Genomic DNA, 19,957 nt, shown 5'->3' on the forward strand with positions numbered 1-19,957 from the left:
TATAATAAACACAAATTGAAAATTTTTAATAATGGCTTAGTTAAAGCACCCATGCAATCTTTAATAAAAAAAGAGGGTATTTTATCAGGTCCAGAAGTCATCTTATTTTTTAATTTTTTGCTGGCTAGAATTATTTCAGTTTCTTGAACAGGATAAAAATTTAGACATTCAGTGTTGACCGCTAAGACATTATTACTGGTTAGTATATTACCTGCTTGATAAACATCATTAAAGTATTCAGCAAAGATATCAACGATATTTTGTGGTTCAGAAGTAGCAATGCCTTGATATTTCATTTCACCAGGAATCCGTGAAGTGTTATTTTTAGCATTTACGTATGACCAAAACTTTCTAGGGTTTACAGAAAGGGATAATTGTATATTTTCGGTGTATTCGTTGTATGCCAATTTAATTTTTAGTTTTGAAAGATGTCTTAGGCGCTGAAATTCAAGCAGATCAGAGTGGTTTTTATGTAATCTAAATTTGTTCCTGTGCTTAACCTTTAGTTTGATACAGCGAATAATATCGGCATCAAACCAAGGTGGATATGTGTGGCTGAAGTTTTTGTAGACAGGAACATACTTATTAAATAAAAGAAAAATTCTATTATAAAAACTGTCTACAACTTTATCAACTTGAGAAGATTCATCTAGAAATGCCCAATCCGTTTCATACAATTCCCTATATAAATCACAAAAATTTGCCTTTTTAAAGTTGTAAGTTACCTGGTCAGAACCAAACCTGAACCTAGACTCCTTTACAAAAATATTCGTAATATTAATTATAAGAGCTGGGTGGTGGGAATCTTCATAGACTAACGGGGACATGTCACGCATTACTTCGCAGGCAAAATGTGACATTATTAGATCTAGCGATCTACCTAAGTGATTTACAACCCCATTAAATTGACCAATACCAAAAGAGTGCAAGAAACTTAAAATTATAGAAGTTTTATCATCGGAAGTGTCATTTTCTATAAATTTAGGGACGTTAAAATCACCTAACACTAAGACATCGTTATGTAAATAATCAAGTTGTTCCAAGCACTCAAAAAAATATTCAAATTCTTGTAAAGTCAGTTTGTCTGGTAAATAAATCACGAGTACATAAAATTTCTTAAATTTAATTTGAGATTTAACAATAAGCAAATCAATTAACGGAAATTGTAAATCAAATGCAGAGGTGTCTATAACTTCCGAAATAATAAAATCTTGTAACGCAAGCAATACACCACCACCCCGCTTCTTATTTACCTCCTGAAATTTGCGATCTTTTCGGAAAACAATATAATTACTAGGAAATAATTCAGAGTTTAATACATCACTGTGTAGCCAAGTTTCACTTAAAGCGATTAGATCATATTCACTGTAGTGCGTAATATGTGACAAAAATTTCGAAGCGATTTATTCAATTGTTTATATTTTATTCAAATTGTTTATCCCAGAGAGCTTTTTTTTGCAATACAATAAGTCAGAAAAACAGAATGTTAGAACCATTCTGCAGGTGTCAAGGAAAAGATCATAAGCTAAACTTTCAAACTTGTTTAAAAAAAGTTAATAAAAAGTGTATTTATTAGTAATAAATAATTATGCAAAAGTCTCGTCAATTTTTCCTTATAAACAATTTGAATAGCTTTTTTGTTATGGCCGGCACAAACATTTTTTTACATATTCTACAAGATGGTATTTTTACACGAACTTTAAAAAAAATAATTTAGCCTAGGTCAATTAGGGCCAAAGTTAGCAACATTTTTTAAAATATTTACAGCTAATTTGTTTATAATAAATAAGGATCTAAAATAGCGCTTTTTCACTTTTAAAGACACGAAGTATTCATAAAAAATTTTGGCTCTATTTGCTTTTCAAGGAAGTCCTCAATAAAGCTTTAGAAATGAAGTATGTAAATCCATGCGACCTAAAATTGAAATATTAACTTCAAAACCCTACAGTTTTTTGTATCTTGGGAACCAACCAATGGATTTTAAGGTTTTTTTAATTTGTATGTATTTTAGCGTACTTTACAAGTATGGACTCAGTTGATTCATAAATTATAATAATCAATTTAATTTATTTAAACAAAAAAAAAAACAATTTATTTAATTTTTTACCGTGTTTTAGGTGCAACTACCAAGTAATGTTATGTATATAATAATTGATAAAAAATTGTTATGAAAATATATAATATATACAGAGAGGGGCTAAATTATGGAAAAAATTAATTTTCTCTAAAATGGAGGATTGTGGAGAAATCCCGAAACAGGTCGATTTTTATTTTTAAATTACAATGTTTTGGCATATATTTCATATTAGTGACGTCATCCACCAGAGCGTGATGACGTAATCTATGATTTTTTTAAATAGGAATAGGGGTCGTGTGACACCCCATTTGAAAGGGTGTTCAATTCTCTATTCAGTAATATAAACATTAATATCATTATTTATACAGGGTAGCCAAAAAAATAATTTTTGAATTAAATTAATTGACGAAAAAGAAGAATGTATACAGTTTATTTATCTCAAAATACTTTCTATCGCTGTCAGAAAATTGAAAAAAATGTTTATTTGGCAAATAAACATTGATTTTCGCTCAAATTAAATGTTAAAAACTGCAAAGAGGTTGTCTGTGATTTAATTTAAGCGAAAAGAAATGTTTATTTGTGAAATAATTTTTTTTATTTACTGGCAGCAGTACAATGTATTTTGAGTTAAATAAATTACATACATTCTTCTTTTTGCGTCAATTAATTTAATTCAAAAATTATTATTTTGGTCACCCTGTATAAATAAGGATATAATTGTTTATATTACTGAATAGAAAATTGAACACCCTTTCAAATGAGGTGCCACATGACCCCTATTCCCATTTAAAAGAATCATCGATTACGTCATCACGCTCAGATGGATGACGACACTAGTATAAAATATATGCGAAAAAAAATCGACCTGTTTCGGGATTTTTCTTCAAAGTCGTCGATTTTAGAGAAATTGAATTTATTCCATAATTTAGCCCCTCTCTGTATATATTACATTATATAATAAAAGAAAAATTTCTATAAAAGTGTGACTTTTACTCTATAAGTTGCAGTAATTTGAATTTTGTGATTCATTGTTTATCAAATCATTTTTATGTCTTAGATTTTATATTTATATGAATAAATAATAATATTACCTGGGGAATAGTCCGATATTCCTCTACCAAGGCCATAACTGTACCAAATTTTCTGGATGCCTGGGATAACGGCGAATAGCTCTTTTTAATTCATCCCATAAATGCTTAACAGGATTGAGATCTGGGCTGCACCTCTATTTTATGAGTCAATCAGTGTTTTACTTACAAAAAATGATACAGCTCTTACACGAAAAGAGATATTCGGATAATTCAAAAAACAAAATTTTAGTGATGTCTCTGGGATAATATGACAGGACTATGACACAAAATGAGCCCTTCCGTTTTTCCACAGAATTTTTTAAAGTTAGTAGAAAATACAACGGTTACATTCACCCCTGTATAATGCCACGCAAGCAATTTTTTTTCTTACCGGAAAAATACGAAACGATATCAATATATGTATCTACAAATTGGTGCAAAAATCTTAAAAATCGGAGCACAAATAATAAAGTTATAAACTATTAAACTTAATCAAAAATTTTGGGTGGCCGAATTTTGTGCCGGTGAGTGTAGCAATAATATATTTATTACAATTGTTTATCAATTATTACATATATAACATTGTAGTTGTTCACCTAAAATACGGTAAAAAAAATTTTTTTTGAAAAAAATTTTTTTTAAACAAATTAAATTGTTTATTAAATAATTTATAAATCAACAGACTCCATATTTGTACAGTACGCTAAAAGTACATACAAATTAAAAAAAAACATAAAAATCCATTGGTTGGTTCCCAAGTTAAAAAAAATTGTAGGATTTTGAAGTTGATATTTCAATTTTAGGTCGCACGGATTTTATGCTTCTACTTCATTTTTGAAGCTTTATTGACGACTCCCTTAAAGAGCAAATAAATCCAAAAATTTTTCTGAATACTTCGTGTCTTTAAAAGTGGAAGAGCGCTATTTTCGATTCTTATTTATCATAAACAAATTAGCTGTGGATTTTTAAAAAAATGTTGCTAACTTTGGCCCTAATTGACCTAGGCTAACTTATTTTTTCCTAAGTTCATATAAAAATGCCATCTTTTAGAATGTGCAAAAAAAATGTTTGTACCGGCCATACCAAGAAAGTTATTCAAATTGTTTATAAGGAAAAATTAACGAGACTTTCTCATAATTATTTATTACTAATAAATGCACTCTTTATTAACATTTTTTAAACAGGTTTGGAAGTTTAGCTTATGCTCTTACATTTGACACCTGCAGAGTGGTTCTAACATTCTGTTTTTCTGACTTATGTTACGGCAAAAGAAAGCTCTCTAGGATAAACAATTTGAATAAAATATAAACAATTAAATGAATCGCTTTGAAATTTTTGTCACGTATTAAGCAGTAATTAATCTTCATTTGACAAAAATTTCAAAGTTGTACACTAATTTTTACAATAGTTATTGCAAAATTAATTTTTTTGAAATTTAGACCTTTTTTCTCAATTATATTAACAATAAATAAGTGTATCAACAATTGTAATATGCCATTTTAAAGGTTTTTCTATGCCCTCGAAGATTTTTGTTCTAATGTAACGAGAAGGTGCACTGTTTTCCATTGATTTGAAAAAAATCGTAAAAAATGCCGTTTTTCGACATTAAATCGTTTATAAATAAAAATGGCCGCCAGATCCTACGCAGGAAATAGTCACAATTTATTCTCATAGGTATTACCTGTCGAAAAAACGCTTCAGTACCCTGGCTGCTCGAGTGTCATGGAAAAAACCTTATTACCCTGGACTATTCAGGCTACTCCATTCTAGACAAGGCGAAAACGGCGGGTTCTTTGGAGAAAATATTCCCATGAAATTTTTTTGCATAATCACATTCGTGAGATATTCCAGAATAAGATTCAAGAAGTCGCCCACGCGAAAAGTAGGCCAAATTTTTTTAACAATTTCTTTTTAATCAAATTGCAAAAAACAATATTTTCGGCTTGGACAACATTTTTTTACGTTTTTTGGACCATTCTGGATAAAAAAGGTCTCGTATAATTTTTCTCTAAAGTTGATCGTTTTCGAGGTAAAAGCATTTTAAAGTTGAAAAAAACGAAAAATGGCGATTTTTAAGGCTTAATAACTCGGTTAAAAGTTATTACTATGAAAGTCAGAAAGTGACTAAATCAAATTTTAAAGCTCCTCCTACAAGATCCTGAAGAAATTTTTGTCAGTATTTGATTACTAAGTTGATATTTTTAAGTAATAATAATAAGCGCTTTGCACGTTTTAGGCGGCTGTCCATGATGAGTGCGAAATAGATGCCATTCAGGCAATCCAATGGCGCATCTCACTCGCACTCACATTTGCAGCCGCGTGAATACGATCTTACCGCTCATTATATAAATAAAAATAACAGCTTAGTAATAAATTAATGACACAAATTTCTTCAGGATCATGTAGGGGAGGCTTTAAATTTGATTTAATTACTTTGTGACTTTCATAATAATAATTTTTAACCGAGTTATAGATGCCCGATTTCACCAACGATTCCTAAATTTTTAAGAATTACCTAAGTGGGTTTAGGTACTTCCTAACTCTAAAACGGATTTCACCATACGATAAGAATTGCTTAAACCGCTTAAGCATTACCTTACGTTAGGATACGGATTTCGATCTCCCTAAACTTTAGGTATTACTTATCGTTGACAGTCAGGTTATATTTTTACAATTTTGACTAATAATGTACTTGTGACGTTTGTCAATAATTTGCTTCTTACCTTAATTTTTCTGTTATTCTGTAATATTAGGTATATTAGTTGTAATTTTGTATTTTCTTTTATATTATTAATATAATATGTGTTGGAAAATATAGAAAATCCTTTGGAGTTTTTTACAGGTCTGTACAGGACAATATTATGTAGTCTACCTACTACCTAACCAACTAGTGTTGTGTTTCAAAAACCCATTCATGATACCACTAAAAGTCTATCATTAAAAATTAATAATAAAAGAAGCAATTTTTAACATGGTATTTATTTTAAAATTATTTCATTAATAACAATTCACCTAACTTTAATTTTTCGTCATATATGTGAAATTTACAACTCTTTTCTATTCCTCCATTTCACTGTACATATACAAATAACATACAAAACTTAACAAACTGAAATCACAAATAACTAACTACTAAATAAAATAACTATAACAGTAGGTACAAAACTGAATAAAACCAACTTGGCAAACAAACAATTTTGACAAATAATCAAAAAAGTAAGGTAATGTCATCTTATTCATCTTTTTATTTATCAAAAATAGTTCAAACGTACCCAAATTAATACCTAGGAAAGAATTTCCTAGATAAACAGTTCTTTTAGTTGTGAAACGCTATTGTTCTTAAGTACAGTGGAACCTCGATAACTCGGATTAATCGGGACCGCGGCCGATCCGGGTTATCGAAAATCCGAGATAGCCGGAGAATATGGTAAAAATTAATGAAATACGGTATACTTACAGATAAACTCCGTTAGAATTGAAATAACATGAAATATATTATATATTTATAAATATGCACAGTACCTACTCACTAAAATTACTAAAAAAAACACCAAACACAAACGTAAGCAAACGAAAGCGAACAATACAAGACACACAATACAGTCACAACGATGTAATGTTATTTAAGAACAGTGAAAACTAAAGACCATTGTTTATAAAAGAATTTTTTAAATAGTCTTTCCTAAACAATGCTAAGACAGTTTGAAATAAAAAGGAATAGATACTTACTACAGACAGGTGGCTGTTGTTTCTGCGGCGTGTGCTATGAGTAATTTTTAATATCGTATAGTTCAAATTACACACATACACATTATCTCTCAAATATTATATTACATACATTTTTATTGTTGAAAGTTTTGTCTGATAATTAACTATTTTGATGGGAAATAAGCCACAATTAAATTGAAAAATACAAAATATTGAAAATCAAAATGTTTATCTGATGAAAATCGGTCCGGGTTAGCCGGACTTCCGGGTTATCGGGGGCCGACTTATCGGGGTTCCACTGTACTGACTTAGGAAGTTCCTATCGATAAGAATTACTTAATAAGGCAACTGTTTAGGTATCGTTGGTGAAATCGGGCATAAGTCTTAAAAATAGCCATTTTCGCGTTTTTCAAATTTTAAATTGCTTATAACTCGAACACAATCAACTTTAGAGAAAAATTACAACAGATCTTTTTAGTCAGGAATGGTCCGAAGAATCTAAAAAAAATTGTCCGGGCTGAAAATATTGATTTTAGCAATTTGATTAAAAAAAATTGGACCACTTTTCGCGTGGGCGACTCTTTGTACCTTATTCTGGGTTGTCTCACGAATGTGATTATGCAAAAAATTTCATGGGAATATTTTTTTCAATGAACCCGCCGTTTTCGCCTTGTCTACTCCCTAATTAGTCGGACCAATAAAATACATTTTCCAACGCCCAAAAAAATATACCCAATAGGGCTTTTCATCGATTGTCATTTGTTTCAAGCTTTTGTCATGTGTCACATAATATTAATATATCTACGTCATACGTCTTTGGTTTGTATCATGGTATATACGAATAACGTATGCCGTAGATATATTAATATTATGTGACACATGACAGAAGCTCGAAACAAATGACTGTGAATGAAAAGCCCTATACATGAAGGATGAAAATTTGGGAATAGATAGTAGAAAGTGTTTATTAAAAAAATGTACAATCCTAAAGCACCTTCATTTTCATCTAATGCGAATCGAAAAAAAATGTAATAAAAAATGGAATTTTCTATTTAAGATTTTAAGTTGCGCCACGTGAGGGTGTGGCGTTGGGGAGTCGTGTTTGACATCAATCAATAGATTTTTGAAAAATAATAATCACCTCTTTTTTTGTTACTTATTTGGAAGTGTTTTTCTCAAGCTAGTAGACCATTTCCATAATTTTTCTAGGGTATCACGATAAATAGTTTTTTCCGATTAAAGCGCCATATATCAACAATCCTAAAAAATGTATCAATTATTTTTTCATAAAGAATGCAAATCTTCCATTCCAATTTAAGATTTCAAAGTTTTACTTCCTAATTGTTTTTATCTTGTTCCTGTCTTCTTATTTTTTCTGCTGGCACTTGTTTGCTTATTTTGTTTGGTATTTTGCCTTCTTTCTTTCCACATGTCCCATCCAACGCAGCCGTCCTTAAATAAAATAAATATATTTGTTTCAGGAGACGAAAAAGTGACGGAGCGGTTCTGCAACTGTTGGCAATTCGTTCTCTGGATGTGGCGCTACTTGCGGAACGGGTTGCGGAACGGTCGCCATGACAGTGAGCTCATTTTAATTCCGCTACCTCCGTCCAACGTATTCTACTTTTGTGAATTTGTCAATAGAGGTTGAAAGATGGCGTCAAGTACAATTATCAATTGGAAAATATCGCAGATGGTAAACAATCCATGGTATTTAACCATGATTATGAAGTAAAAAACAATGTATTGTGCAGAAGCAAGTATAACCTCACATATAACAGAAAGTGATATGCTGTCACGAATTTAGGGAGCGGAGCATTCCAAGACGAAACACAACTGTTACCGCTCCATCGGAAAGTGCTCCCTTACTTTTTCGTCTCCTGAATGCGACCATTGACAATTCAAATATTGTCAATATAATAACTTGAGTGACCAAATGCAACCCGTTATACACATTCTGCAGCGTGCACAAAATGAGAATGCGTATAGACGGAGAGGCAGCGCTGAAAAATCTCTTTGAATTTACTAAAGCTAGATTTTTCACAGTTGATTACTGTGAGTGTGTAGAGAAACATACTGCGGTCGATCAAGCGAAACTTAGAACAGGGGTTACTGAGAGGGTATCAAAGTTGCTTTCCTACCAAGGTAATTAAATCCATTTACCAAGGCTGAAAATCAGTACACACATTCTAAATTAAATATAAATAAAAGTTATTATAGTCGGTCAGCTGTATGACGGGACAGAGCCGGTCGGTCGGCCCCAATAGTCGATTGAGGAAATGAAGCATTTTGGCTCGCAATTTTTTCGTCCAGCATGGATTTACTTGAAATTTTCACAGAAGGTAGGGAACAGTGCAAGGATCATTTTCTATATCATGCCGCTATCATACGCTAAAACCTTGGGTGTGGTTGCCACCCCATCTCGGGGGTGGGAATTTTTTATTACATTTTAACCATGTAATTCGAGAAAAAATATTTTTTACATTTTCTTCGTAAAACTAATATTTTTCGAGTTATTCGCGCTTGAAAATAACGGCTTTTCGACGAAAAAATCGACTTTTTTATAGGGTTTGTTGAGAATACCTCAAAAAATATGCATTTAATAAAAAAATTGGAGTTTAAAGGATTTAAAGATCAAAAAATTTTGGAAAAATTTGAGTTTAAAGAAAAATTGATTTTTTGCAATTTGGTATTTTTCACCTTTTACTTCAAAATATCTCCGAAAATACTGAAGATACGAAAGAAATTATAAACTACTAAATTGTAGCTTTTTTAATGACTAAAATTACCCTGTGCATAAATTTTCATTACAGTGAATAGTTAGCCAGATATAGCTGTTTAAAACTCTATTTACCAGCAAACACCCCCTTATTCGAGCCCTTTAAACCCGCCCCAATTAAAAACTAAGAGATCTTACGGCATTTAATTTACAGTCTTATAGCTCTTTAAAAATCCTACAAAATCATTTTTGAAGAAACTTTTTATCACCAAAAATATATAGAATATTTTTCGAGGTATTCTCAAGAAACCCTCTAAAAAAGTCGATTTTTTCGTCGAAAAACTGTTATTTTCAAGCGCGAATAATTCGAACAATATTAGTTCTACGAAGTAAATGTAAAAAACATTTTTTTTCGTAGAATGGCTTTTTCCATCGAATTACATGGTTAAAATGTAATAAAAAATTCCCACCTCCCGAGATGGGGTGGCAACCACCCCAAGGTTTTAGCGTATGACATAACCGACTATAATAACTTTTATTTATATTTAATTTAGAATGTGTGTACTGATTTTGAGCCTTAGTAAATGGATTTAATTACCTTCGTAGGAAAGCAACTTTGATACCCTCTCAGTAACCCCTGTTCTACGTTTCGCTTGACCGACGGCAGTATGTTTCTCTACACACTCACAGTAATCAACTGAGAAAAATCTAGCTTTAGTAAATTCAAAGAGATTTTTCATCGTTGCCTCTTGGTCTAGTATGATACAGTCTACCACCATAAGATGCTTGAAGCTTTAGCAACTGTAGAATAGACCGCCGATATACAACAAATGTTAGGCTCCACGAAGGAACTAATAAATTATCTTATCTCTAGGCTTCTACATGAAGCCTAAAAGCAGAGCAGACTTAAAGATAAATGTCTCAAAAACACAATTGATAGATGATAGACCTCAGGTAGAGAAGACTGCTTCATATAAATAACTTTGCCACGATTAGCGACGGTCTTGAGTTCCCAATGCTGTGAAAAATATCTAAACGGAATTAGACAGGATATTTCGCGATATTGATGCGATAATAGGTGGAATAAATTAATTATCGCATGAAGACCTAGAGAAAATACCTCGATAAACAGGGAGCATCCTCCAGGAACCCACAATTTACGACAAGCACACATGCAAACTGGATAAATAGTGCACAGGATGGAATGAGAGCATTTAAGGTAGGCTTGATAAGATGACGATAAATGAACACACCCAACAAATACACATTACAAATATCAGAACTTTTTTTAGTAAAGGTGAGTATTGTTGTAGAGGTAGTGGATTTCAACAAGAGCTTTGAGTCATGCCGATGCAGTACACAAGTTTACGTGTTATTTACAAGGTCATGACTCGTGTTAGAATCCATTACCTCTATATTATTCTTTAGTGGGGTAAGTGAAAGTAAAACGCCTTTTTTTGAAAGGATATTATTTTAGTTTAATGGTTAGAGTTATAAAAAGTAACGAGGCATCATGAGGCAGGAAATTTTTTTTTACCAACTAAAGAGGTCGGCTCAATAACTTAGCGAACTCCATAGCGAAAAATATATTCCATCCTAGGGCTCTGCAGCCGTGACCCCCCATCCGCAAACATCTCCATTTGTTATGATCTGTAGCTATTCTCTTTCACGATCGACTGCCAATAGGCGAAGCAATAAAGCACTAAAATCGGCCTTACCTCCGAAAAAAAAAAAACTACAAGACGGATCTTAATAATTCTTTTTGCATTTGATTCGTGAATGCGCCAGGAAACTTTGTGACCCCTAGCCATGAGATAATATTGAAAAACTGCAAAAAAATGCATTCTTAAAGTGCATCGTGCATCTCGAACAGACAATAAAAAAAATTCAGAACTCATCAATTATCGGCGAAAATGAGTTAAATTTTGTTACTCGGGATTTTTGGGGCCGCTGAAAACCAATATGACGTCGTAAATGATCTCCGGAGTACCTGGTGCCTAGGGTACTTATTGTTTACCTCTTCTTGTGGAGTTTTCGGAAAACGCATTAAAACATTAGTCAAAAATCATTACTCTGGGTGTTTTTGGGGTCGCTGACGACGAATATGAAATTGGAAGTGGTCTCCGGAGTACCTGGTGCCCAAGGTACCTACTGTTTATCTCGTCTTCTGGAGTTTTCGGCAAATTCATTTAAAAATTAGTCAAAAATCATTATTCACGACATAAACAGTAGGTACCCTGGACACCAGTACTCCGGAGACCATTTCCGATATCATATTCGTCGTCAGCGACCCCAAAAACTCCCGAGTAATGATTTTTTAATGAATTTGCCGAAAACTCCAGAAAACGAGGTAAACAGTAGGTACCCTGGGTACCAAGTACTCCGAAAATTACTTTCGATGTCATATTTGTCGTCAGCGACCCCAAAAACCCACCGAGTAATGATTTTTGACTAATTTTTTAATGAATTTGGTGAGAAAACTCCACAAGACGAGGTAATCAGTAGGTACCCTGGGCACCAGGTACTCCGGAGATACTTCCGATGTCATATTCGTCGTCAGAGACGCCAAAAATCACCCAAGTAATGAATTTTGACTAATTTTTTAATGAATTTGCCGAAAACTCCAGAAGACGAGGTAAACAGTAGGTACCCTGGGTACCAGGTATTCCGAAAATCACTTTCAATGTCATATTCGTCGTCAGCGACCCCAAAAACCTCCCTAGTAATTATTTTGACTAATTTCTTAATGAATTTGACGAGAAAACTCCACAAGACTCGGTAAACAGTAGGTACCCTGGGCAACAGGTATTCCGGAGATCACTTCCAATATCATATTCGTCGTTAGCGACCCCAAAAAACCCCCCGAGTAATGATTTTTGACTAATTTTTTAATGAATTTGCCGAAAAATCCACAGAACGAGGTAAACGGTAGGTACCCTGGGCACCATATACTCCGGAGATCACTTACGACGTCATATTCGTTTTCGGCGATCCCAAAAACCCCCGAGTAACAAAATGAACTCATTTCCGCCGGTAATTGACGAGTTCTGAATTTTTTTTATTGTCTGTTTGAAATGCACTGTAAGAATGCATTTTTTGTATGCAGTTTGTCAATAAGGTGCGTTCGCAGGTACAGTTGACAAATTGTCGCCGACAATTTCTAACCTCACTTAATATAAATAATACCGTTAATAGATAAATATACAAGGTATATTTACTTTTAATTAATATTAATAACTAATTATTAAACTATACTAGGTAAATATATCTTGTATATTTATCTATTAATGATATTATTTATATTATTTTAAAGTGCGCATGCGTGTTCTGACAATTGATCCAATTTTCTGACAATTTCAGGTACCCGCGAACGCAACTATATCATGGTTAGGCAGGGGCGTAACAGAGGCCCCCGAAGCATGAAGCTTGCGGGGGACCCCATAGTGCACGAAGAAAATTGTTCATCTCATAGAATAATACTATAATGTAGTCGTTTATTAATGTTGTTTCTATTTCATTCTATACCAATAAAGATGAAAAATGTAAGTTGTCCTAAACAGTGCATAGTGCATGAATACACTAATAGCCCAATAAATTACTGTTTTGGAGTGTAATTATCAGCGTCACGACGTATTTGCTAATTTGGATTTAGATTATACTTATCCTCCACTTCAAAGTTGGTGTTGTGCCGTTGGTTGTTTTTACTTGGGGGTGGAAGTCACCCCTTTTCGGGGGTGAAAAATATACGTTTAAAATAAGTCCAGAAATTGATAAATTTGCTAATTATGAGCAGCTTTTGTTCTATAGAGCTTCTTTATCTAAGTCAATTCTTTTCAAGTGACTTGCGAGTGGATATGTTAATTTTTTAACAAAAAACCACGTCTTCAGGAGGTTTTTCGCAAATAACTCAAAAAAAGTATTTTATCTAATTAAATATTATCGAAAAGATATTTTTAGCAAAACTGTCGCTCATAAAAAACAAAAAAAAATGGTGTACCTATTCATGAAGTCAAAAGTACATAGTAAAAGGAAAGTTGTAGCTCATGAAAATATTCGTTCAATTTCAAATAGAATATTTAAACGTGAAATAACCAACAAACGAATCACTTTTCGGGGAAAACCTATTGAAAATTTTTTTAATGTTTAAAAATGAGCTTTATTACTATTTTTTATAGTATTTTTATTGCATTTTATAGCAAGCTTCTAGCATCAAAACTAAGCGAGTTACGCTCAAAGTTCGAGGGGAGCTCAGAGAGCCCCCCTCGAGAATTTACAATAATATAAATTTAAAATTTGCAGTTCAAATGGTTTTGTTTTAAACACATAAATCTCGCTTCCTACGAGAAAAATGTTTTTATCTTTGTGCTGAACGGTAGTGAAGGTTGTGCTGAACGAGGTAAAGTGTGAGGTAACCTAAGCTATGCATATATCATAAAAAAAGTTCATGCCCCCCCCCCAAATTGGTCTTGGATCCACCCTGTATTAGTGATACGAAAAATCTCAAAGAGTAAAGAAATGTTGGTTTTGCTCTTTTCTAAATATTTTAGTTTTATTTTGATTTTCTGGAAAACAAAAATTGTTTAAGATATGGCTGTTCATAATTTGCATACACTCGTAATTAGTGATTCGTTAGAGTCCTTTCAAATAAAACCCATTCAAAAATAAGCACTTTCAACCGGTGAAACTTACAGGTCATTTAAAAAAAAGTTAAGTAATTTTTAAAGCGGTAATGATTAGTTTCATTTGAGGTGCTAAATAGGGGGAGATTTTCATAATTTTTGTTTACCAAAAAAGACTTTAACTGTATTTTGAGCGTACTTAACTCGCTTAGTTTTGATGATAGAAATTTTTATAAAAAGTAAAATACCTAAAACTTATTTTAAATCCTAAAAAATTTTAATGAGTTTTCCCCGAAAAGTGCTTTATTTTTTGGTTATTTCATGTTGAAATATTCGATTTGGAATTTGACAAATAAGAACAATTATTCTTCATGAGATCCACGAGGAAAATAAACTTCCTGTAGCTGGCTGTATACCATAAATCACAAAAATACCAAGTTTTTTGTGAAAGGTATACATTAAAATACCCTAAATAAGGGTCACAATACAAAACGTTTTCGGATTAAGGAATCCATCATCAGTGTTTAAAGCCAAAAATTGCATGCCTGAGCCACCAAAATGTATTGGGTAAAAACCCTTACATGTAAATGTTGTTTTACATATATATGTGAGGTTTTCTCCAAAAAAAATTCCAACCACGTGGGAAGAGTCCTGTGTTGCCCTGGGTAACATCCAGGCATATCTTTAACATCAGATGATCTTTATATAAATATGTAAAACAACCATATCATTTACATTTAAAGGGTTTATACATTTTGGTGGCTCACGCATGCAATTTTTGGCATTTATACACTGATGATGGATTCCTTAATCCGAAAACGTTTTGTATTGTGACCCTTATTTAGGGTATTTTAATATATACCTTTAACAAAAAACTTGGTATTTTTTAATTCTTCATGAGCTAAAAATTTGCATTTACTTGGTCGATAGACTTCATTTTTGTATAAGCTACATTTTTGCTACTTACTTACGAATACCTACTTTTTGAGTTATTTGCGAGAAACCGCCTGAAAACGTGGTTTTTTGTTGAACAATGTTGAACATTTTCACTCGTAAATAACTCGAAAATTAGTATTGACTGGACCACTTCGGTGGTGACATTGAAAATTACACGATATCGCCGTATTTCACGTTCATTTACTGGGCTATAACACATATAAGTTTTCAAGGGGGCCCCTTTTCCAATTCTGCGGGGGGGCCCCGACAGATTTTGTTGCACCGCTTGCTAGGGGTCACAAAGTTTCCTGGCGCATTCACGAATCGAATGCAAAAGGAATTATTAAGATCTGTCTTGTCGTTTTTTTTTTCGGAGGTTTTGTGCTTTATTGCTTCGACTACAAGGAGATTTCTTTCGTCCGCATCCACATCATCCTCCTATCGCTTTCTAGCTCTTCCCCTGCATTCTTGCATTTAACAGTTGTTTTAGAAGCCTGTTTTGTTCCATCCTAAATACCTGACATGCATATTGAAAATGCTGTAGGCTGACAGAGATAAAGGTGGTTCTATATATTATATTTTCGTAATTTTATCTGATTCGCCACCTGTTGTTCTCATTTCTAGGGCCTAGTATTCATCTCAGTACCTTTTTTCAAAGATGTCCATACGGTTTACAGATTTTTGAGTCAATACCCAAGTTTCAAAACCATAGCTTACTATTGGTCGGATTATGGTCTCTTAAATTCATATCTTAGTTCTTTGATCTATGTCTGATTTAAATATCTACTTCATAGCAAAATATGCCGTATTGGCTAAGATGATTCTTCTGCTAAGCTCTGCATCGTCAATGTTGTGCTTTGTGATGTTGACTCCTTGTGAATAGAAATAAAAAGATATAATTAAATAATCTTCTTCTTCTTCTTCTTCTTATACTTGTTGTTGTAGATCTGTCGATCTGTTAATTCCGATGTTGAAGTATTTCTTGAGAGGTAGACTGCTAGCTATATCTCCATCGTTTTGGTGGTCTCCCCGATGGACGCTTGCTAGCTGGTTTTCCTTCTAGCGCAATTCTTGGTAGTCTGTGCTTCTCCATTCTTTTTACATGGCTGAACCATTCTCTTTGACTTTGCCTACCCCATCTTAGTACATCTTGCACGTCACATTGTTCCCTGATGATGTTGTTTCGTATTACATTCCTTCTTGTCTTCCTTGTCATTGCTTTTAATGTCTTCATTTCGGCTGTTTGTAGCACGCTTTTAGTTTTATTGGTGTCTTCTCTTGATTCAATACCATAGGTCATAACAGGTCTGATGCAAGTTTTATAAATTTTAACTTCGATGTTAATTCTCATATACAGTATGTCCCTGTAAGGTGTATCCATATGGAAAACTTTTTTATTATTAATTTTACGAAAAAAAGTGATTCTTCATAAAAAGCTCTGCATGGTCCAAAACCTAAGATTTAACCATCAAATATCAAATTTTTTGAATATTATACGAAGTATATCAAAAACTTTGAATTGCACTCAAGAGTAAAGTAGCTTTATTTTTCACAATATTGAAAATTGCTGCTATGAAAAGTTGTTTGGAATTAAAAACTATATTCTAGTGTGCAATTACATCCTAATTGAATTTTTTTTTGAAAAATTATGGATAACTAACATTATTTTCACTCATTACAATTCAGATAACTCTTTTATTATTAATTTTACGAAAAAAAGTGATCCTTAATAAAAAGTTCTGCATGGTCTAAAACCTAAAATACAATCATCTTATGTCAAATTTTATCAATTTTATACGAGGTATGTCAAAAAATATGTATTTCGCTCAAGAGTAAAATACGTGTTTTTTTCACAATATCAAAAATTGTTATTATGAAAAGTTATTTAGAATTAAAAACTATGTTTCAATATGTAATTACAACCTTCTAATTGAAATATCCTTAACTATAAAGGTACTTTACTTTTGATCTAAATTTATCTTTTTTGACATACCTCGCATAAAATTGATAAAATTTGATATAAGATGGTTGTATTTTGGGTTTTAGACCATCCAGAACTTTTTATTAAGAATCACTTTTTTTCGTAAAATTAATAATAAAAGAGTAATCAGAATTGAAATAACTAAAAATAATGTTATCCATAATTTAAAAAAAATCAATTAGAAGGATGTAATTGCATATTAAAATATAGTTTTTCATTCCAAACAACTTTTAATAATGGCAATTTTCAATATTGTGAAAAATAAAGCTACTTTACTCTTGAGTGAAATTCAAACTTTTTGACATACCTCCTATAACATTCATAAAATTTGATAGCTGATGGTTGAATCTTGGGTTTTGGACCATGCAGAACTTTTTATAAAGAATAACTTTTTTCGTAAAATTAATAATAAAAAAGTTTTCCATATGGATACAACTTACAGGGACATACTGTATATGAGTTATTCCAGGCCACATACCTCAAACATCCGGACATGACTGCGGCCTTGTTTATTTGTCCTTTAGGTATCTGGCAAGAAAACCAAACTACCGAAATAAGCAGACGAGTAAGAATGGGAAACTCTCTGCATTCGGAAAACTCTCATATATACTAAAAGACAAAAATATATCACAATACCTTCGAACCAAAGTGTTCGATTCTTGTATCCTTCCCGTTCTCACTTACGGAGATCAAACCTGGACATTCACAAAAATGAACATGGACAAGATTAGAAAAACTCAAAGAGCCATGGAACGGCAGATGCTTGGTATGTCACTCATAGATCGGCAAACAAACGAAGCAACTCTAAACAAAACAAAAATAAGGGGTGCCGTGGAACAAGCGGCTAAATTAAAATGGAAATGGGCTGGACACAACGAATGTCTCGAAAATGGTAGATGAAGCAAAGAAGTTAAAAACTGGCGACCGTACGAAGCGAAGAGACCAAGAGGAAGACCTCAAATGCGCTGGAGCGATGACATCAAAAGAGTCGCAGGACCAATGTGGAAACGCCTCACATACAACAGAGATGAATGAGAGGCCTATATTCGACATTTCGAATAGAAAAAAGGCTACAAAAAAAAAGGTCTCTGGCTGTCTGGCTAGGTCATTATAACTTGATAAATCTACACCTAGATATTTGAACTGGTGCTATGCATTTTGTTTTCTGCGTGGATTAATTAAATAATAATCTCAAGTAATTGACAGTGATTCACATAGTCAAAAAGATTTCTCAAAATGAAAGAAGATAATTTTGTTGATCCAACCCTTTCTTGAATACCTGTATAGTCCAGTGCGCATCTGTTTTGAGATGGATGTTGAGAGGTGACTCATATTTTTTTGCAGAAATTTCTTGGAATTAACTCCTATAATAATAATAATTGGGTTATCCTCCCACTCAAAAATGTCCAGAACATTGTTTAAATAATCAAAACGTGAAAAAATGAGGGAAAAATTCGATTATTTTATTCGTTTTTTGATTATAACTTTCAAAGTGTTCACTTTCGAGAAAAGTTGTACTAATATAAAAGTTGCGTAATTAAATTTACTACAATATAGGATCGGCTATAAATTTTAAAAATTGTCACCCTTGTTGCAAAATAGCAACATTTGCGAAAAAACGATAAAAAAACAAGTATTCGCATTTTACGTTTTTCAGCCATTTATGCTACACTTAGGACCTTCATTTTTTACCCAGAAGAACTATACATATAATATAGTAAAACGATACAGTAAATTTCATTAATATCGGTGCAATAGATTTTGCAAAATAAATTTTGCAATCCAGCTTTCGCAAAAAAATAGCAGATAGCAAGTTGAAATTTTTTTTACGTATAGAAGAATACCGTACTTTTCATTTGCAATTTTTAAAATTAAAATCCATTAACTACCACGGCGTCAGAAATTTTTTTAAATAAACATTAATTTTGGTGCTACGCGCAGGACAGCGGTGTTCGATTCACACAAGTTGATTTCCATCAAAATGGCTTCCAATCTTTATCTAATATATTATTTTCTTACACTATATTTTGTTGTATTTTAATATTTTAATTCCACAAAAATCAAACTAATTTGATTATTGTTTGTGAAATATTGTTTAAACAGGTGCATATGTTTAAAAATAATAAACTTTTATTCTCTAACTTAAAATATATGAACAAAGAAAGTTTTTGCCAAAAAAGTGTAATTTCAAAGGACAGAGCATGTGTTTTTATTTTGCAATAAACAAATTTATTTATTTATATCGAAATGTACTAAAAATTAAAATTTGTCAATCATTATCAAAGGTCATTGGAATGCCCAATCAGAGCAAACTATCCGCTGTCCTGCGCGCAGCACCAAAAAAATGGTACGGTATTCTTTTATATGTAAAAAAAAAATTAAACTTGCTGTCTGCTTTATATTCAGTCCTGCAAGATTTAAAAAAAAATAATTTTTTTGCGAAAGCTGGATTGCAAAATTTATTTTACGAAATCTATTCAACCGGTCTTAATGAAATTCACAGTATTGTTTTCTTATATCATAATGTTTTTCTTGGTAAAATATGAAGGCCCTAAGTGTAGCATAAATGGTTGAAAAACGTAAAATGCGAATACTTGTTTTTTTATCGTTTTTTCGCAATTATTGCTATTTTGCAACAAGGGTGACAATTTTTAAAATTTTTAACGAATTCTATATTGTAGGAAATTTAATTGTGCAACTTTTATGTCAGTACAACTTTTCTCAGAAATGAATACTTTCAAGGTAATAATCAAAAAACGAAGAAAAAAAATCGAATTTTTCCTTAATTTTTTGACATTTTGATTATTTAAACAATGTTCCGGACCTTTTTGAGTGGGAGGATAACTC

The sequence above is a fragment of the Diabrotica virgifera genome, chromosome 4, assembly GCF_917563875.1.
Source record: "Diabrotica virgifera virgifera chromosome 4, PGI_DIABVI_V3a".
Taxonomy (NCBI): domain Eukaryota; kingdom Metazoa; phylum Arthropoda; class Insecta; order Coleoptera; family Chrysomelidae; genus Diabrotica; species Diabrotica virgifera.